Consider the following 5,000-nt stretch of genomic DNA (forward strand, 5'->3'; position numbering starts at 1 on the left):
AAAAATATATATATATATTTGTCAATTCAAGAGACGACTTATCATTATTCATTATAATAAACAAATGTTCAACTTTCTTTTAGAATTACTCTACTCTAACTCATTAGAATAATAACTTATTAGATAATAACTTATTAGAGTTAAATTATACAGTTTCTAATTAAATTATTATACATATACAGTTGGTTTTTTATTACCAATAAAAACAACACCCCTATTCTTCGTTTAAATATGAATACTACTATTTCACTGGAGTTTTATGAAAAAAAAAGCCAAAAGCCCCTTATCGGATTTGAACCGATGACTTACGCCTTACCATGGCGTTACTCTACCACTGAGTTAAAAGGGCCGTTCGATTCAATTACTGAATGAATCGATAAGATCTATTTATATATATATATATAAGTATAAGTTATATATATATAAGTATATGCAGTAGACTCATAGTGGCTAGTAGCTCATTCAGGAATGAGAATTCTAATTTACTTAACGTGTAGAGGGTAAAATGGGTTTATTGATATTGGATTTGATAAATATCAATGCAATGAATTGTTTCAAGGCCGATCATAATTGGCTTATCAGAACAGAACGAAATTCATTTATTTGATTTGATTAATAGATGTACCTTAGCAATTCGACATGGATCCAATATATTTTATCGAAACATGTGATGAAGAGATTTGCTTTGTCCACCGAACCCAATTTTTAGAAAAAAAAAAAAACACACATAATTTTCGATAACTTCTTGCTCCCTCTTCCCAAAATTCCAGATTTACTTTTTGTTAATTTCCTGGCTTAGTGTGAGATAGAAATACGCCTGTCTCGTCTTAATCTTAATAATGAGTGAATCAATGAATGAAAGTGGAAGAAATGAAGAATGAAAGTGGAAGAAATGAAGTTTAACTCCCCTTTTTATGTTTATGTCAGACCAATCACTTCCCGAAAGGATCTTATACTTTGTATTATTAATATAATCTAGTTTCTTTTTATAATATCGATTTATATAATATAATAATATAATAGATTGAATTTATCTAATTTATTTCTATATCTAATTTATTTCTATATAGAATAGAGTGGCGATTCAAATGAATGATTTATGAGTATAAATCATGAATCAAAAATGGAAAATCATAAAAGATGGAAAAAGCTTTCGGATCTAGTCATATCATTCCATTATATTGACAATTTCAAAAAACTGTTCATACTATGAGCATAGTATGATGTCGGTCAGGCAAATATGCCCCCATCGTCTAGCGGTTCAGGACATCTCTCTTTCAAGGAGGCAGCGGGGATTCGACTTCCCCTGGGGGTAGGGTACTACGAAAGGAAGTTGATCATGGATTATCAATAAACCTATAATTGATTCTTCCTGGGTCGATGCCCGAGCGGTTAATGGGGACGGACTGTAAATTCGTTGGCAATATGTCTACGCTGGTTCAAATCCAGCTCGGCCCAATAATTCGCTGATCCGCCATAACATAAAATGCCCATTTTTTTGTATTTTGTTTTCCAGAAAAGCCAAACAAAAAAATTAGGGAAGAATAAAAAAAGTCCAATTTTCTGATATATCCATCCCTACCGCTATTTGTTTTTTATTTGTTCTATTTATTTGTTCCCATAAATTCTGACCTTGATAATGATCTAGATTCATATCAGGATCATTAAGTATAAAGTTTAATGAAAAGAAAGAGTAAAGTAAAGAAAAAAGACTCTTTTTTTTTTTTCATTTTAAAATTGATTATCGATCGATTTGGCAATAACGAAAGGATTACTAGTAACTAGTAATCCGCGTTGCTCTCACTAAAGCGCATACCCGTATGGATATCAATATATCACTCGCGCCTTTGTTTGTTACAACACGGCGATTCGAATCTAAAATTTAAATAGAAAATGGCTTGAATGAAATCATAAGAATATCTATGCTGTACACTTTTCTTTATTGCCCTGGGATTGTAGTTCAATTGGTCAGAGCACCGCCCTGTCAAGGCGGAAGCTGCGGGTTCGAGCCCCGTCAGTCCCGACGGATACAATAAAAAAAAAATACATCAATTGATCCCTCCATTTTCTGTGAAAGGGAATACAAATGAAAGAATTTCATTCCCAAGGATAGCCTTTTTTATTTATTTTTTCCTTTCCATTTTTTGTTGGGGTTTATTTGTAAACTATTTGTAAACGGTGAAAGTGGAAAAGCAGTCAGATGATACATCATCAGATGATTGTACAAGGAAGGCGGTAGATTATCGAAAAGAAAGAGTGGAAAAGAATATATAGAAATAAAGGAAAGGAATTCTTTTGATTGGGCCAGGAATCCAATTTTGTATTCGGTGTGGATAAAAGAGCTTCCTATGTTATACTATTCAATTCTCGACGGTGAATCGATTTGATAGCTTAGATATTGTTATTCATGATATTGATCCGATTCGATGTCATTGAAATGTAAGTCATCGCATTGAATTTACAAGCGACAAATTTATCATCTCTATGGGATTAAATCCCGAGTTATTGCGAAGTAAAAAAAACAATGAAATTATGGAAGTAAATATTCTCGCATTTATTGCTACAGCGCTGTTCATTCTAGTTCCTACCGCCTTTTTACTTATAATATACGTAAAAACTGTCAGTCAAAGTGATTAATTTGAATGAAACTTGACTTTTTATCAAGGATTTAAGAAAAAAAGGATTCCAATTTCACGTCTTAAATAAATTAAATAAAATGAATGGACTAGAATCAGCAGTATCCTATCAAACTCGATAGTATGGTAGAAAAAAAATATGAATCTTTCTACCATACTATCCATATCTATTATTGTAATGTATAAAGATACAAGCTTAATATAGATGAATCTACAATATGTATCTTCATACATGTCGATATCAATTAAATATATGTAATGAAATATATGTAATGTACATAGTATCTCAATTTTATTTCTTCGCTTGATCTATTTTATTTGTGTTGATTTCAATCAATCTGAAATAATTGAAAGGCAAGTCTTACGATTTTCTAATTCTTTCATTTCATGGAACCGATTTTTAATTTAACTTCTTTTCTTTGATCCATGATATGAAATGAGTCAATAAAGCATGGCATAAATAAAATTCCTAAAATAATAAATAAAACAGGGGGTAAGTGTGCAATATGTGACTACACTAAGGCAAGATCTTATTAAATAAAAGAACTACTTTTTTTCTCTTTGAACAGTAACAGTAAAGAGGGAAGGAAATAAAAACAAACAAATACAGAAAAAAAAAAGGGGGGGGGGTTCCTTGTCCCTCATTGTCCATATATAACTCTGGTAAGAGCTGGTTCATCAAAATAGAAAATTTAGGAAGAATTCTTTTTTTTTTTTAATAAATTGCCTATCATCCGTATCCCTTTTACTTTCGAAATACGAACATGGGAATTATTGAAATGTTTGTTTGATTTTGATTGAAAGGGTATTATTCATAGAATACATTACTCCACTAGAATCCAAGAATTTCGAAATGAAGACTAATAAAATAGTTAAAAAGGCTTTGCAAAACGATCTAGAAAACAATTGATACGGTTTGATTCCTCAACCCAATTAGAAGTACCCCTAGAGTCCACTTCTTCCCCATACTACGAGTGAAAGGGAAAATGTAAAGACTACCATTAAAGCAGCCCAAGCAAGACTTACTATATCCATGTGTATTATGTCCCCTAATTTCTATGAATATGAAACAAATAGGAAGGAATTTTTCCATTATTGTTCACTAATAATAGTGGAATTACCGGTGCAGAGTCAAAAGGAAAAGGGAATTCTGACACACCACCGTTGATGAAACACTTCAATAAATCCGCTTATAACAAGTTCTTATATGATTTCTAGTAAAATCGAGAACCATTAAGCACAAGCAAAATACGCAGTAACACTTTTGGAAGTATCAAAAGAATGTTACTCACATGTAGCAATAATAAGACTTCTTCTTTCTTTTGGTGTCCCTTATTAAGTAAAAGCCAATTATCCATCCAATCTAATATTGATTGGATGCCTGAACACTCAGAGACTTTCATCAGTCTGTATACAAAGTATCTTCCAACCCTTCTACAACCATTCATTAGTTAATTAAACACTCCCGTTATCCAATCTAATTCAAGACTCCGATAGTAGCCCCTCTATTAGTAGGGGAGGGGCTACCATATCAAGATTTACTCATTCCCTTCCACTACTCTAGTTTTTCCTTGAATCCTAGACGTAAGGATTTACAACACTTTAGAAAACAAAACCTCCGGAAGTTTATAATCAAGTTTATAATCAAGAAAGTATCAAGAGTCCTTTTCTTACACTTGTTTTTGCCGGAGAAAATTGGTCGAGTTATATCAGCAAAACAGAATATAGGATTTCGCGTTTTTTGTTGATCAGGCGACACCCGGATTTGAACTGGGGAATAAGGGATTTGCAGTCCCCCGCCTTACCGCTCGGCCATGTCGCCAAAAGGCTACAAACAAAAAAATGAGAGTATCCCCTTTTTATTTTTAGATTGGATCCATACCTTCAATTGGTTATAGTATCTCAAGACACACAATATCTAAAAACAAAAACTTTCCCTTTCTTTTTTCTTTTCTATTGAAAAAGAAAATGTGGATTCTCAGTTACAAAAGTAAAAATGCAGGACAAAAAAATTGGAACCATTAACTATTAACTATTGACGGCAAATTTATGGACGATTCTTCTTCACTTGTCTTTCTCTAATGGTATAAGAAAATAAAAATGGATACATAACTAATTAGTATTGATTTTTTTTTTCAATTTTTCAATTCAATAAAAAAACTTTCTTAATTTCAATTATAAATTATATAATTATAAATTATATTATAATAATATAACAGCAATTATGAGTCTATGTAAACCCCCGAACATAAGTTGTTACACAGCTCTAGTTATCTAATGAGGTATTTTATCTATCTAGATATGATGTCCATAGGGAATCAGCAAGAAATTATCGTGTTTCAATTTTTCATTGAATAGATTAAA

The 5,000-nt window shown here is 31.7% G+C and overlaps 4 non-coding genes across 4 annotated transcripts; 2 read left to right on the plus strand and 2 right to left on the minus strand.

Annotated features, from left to right (window-relative positions):
* Nucleotides 1-277: 277 nt before the first annotated feature.
* Nucleotides 278-349, minus strand: TRNAT-GGU (transfer RNA threonine (anticodon GGU)). The gene has a single exon. It is a non-coding gene; the product is annotated as a tRNA-Thr (tRNA).
* A 1,025-nt stretch (nt 350-1,374) lies between these two features.
* Nucleotides 1,375-1,458, plus strand: TRNAY-GUA (transfer RNA tyrosine (anticodon GUA)). The gene has a single exon. It is a non-coding gene; the product is annotated as a tRNA-Tyr (tRNA).
* A 491-nt stretch (nt 1,459-1,949) lies between these two features.
* TRNAD-GUC (transfer RNA aspartic acid (anticodon GUC)) lies at nt 1,950-2,023 on the plus strand. The gene has a single exon. It is a non-coding gene; the product is annotated as a tRNA-Asp (tRNA).
* Nucleotides 2,024-4,386: 2,363 nt separating this feature from the next.
* On the minus strand, nt 4,387-4,458 carry TRNAC-GCA (transfer RNA cysteine (anticodon GCA)). Its single transcript has one exon. It is a non-coding gene; the product is annotated as a tRNA-Cys (tRNA).
* Between the last annotated feature and the right edge of the window lie 542 nt (nt 4,459-5,000).

Source organism: Durio zibethinus, unplaced genomic scaffold, assembly GCF_047325235.1.
Source record: "Durio zibethinus cultivar Kanyao isolate XHJ-2024 unplaced genomic scaffold, ASM4732523v1 HiC_scaffold_196, whole genome shotgun sequence".
Taxonomy (NCBI): Eukaryota; Viridiplantae; Streptophyta; class Magnoliopsida; order Malvales; family Malvaceae; genus Durio; species Durio zibethinus.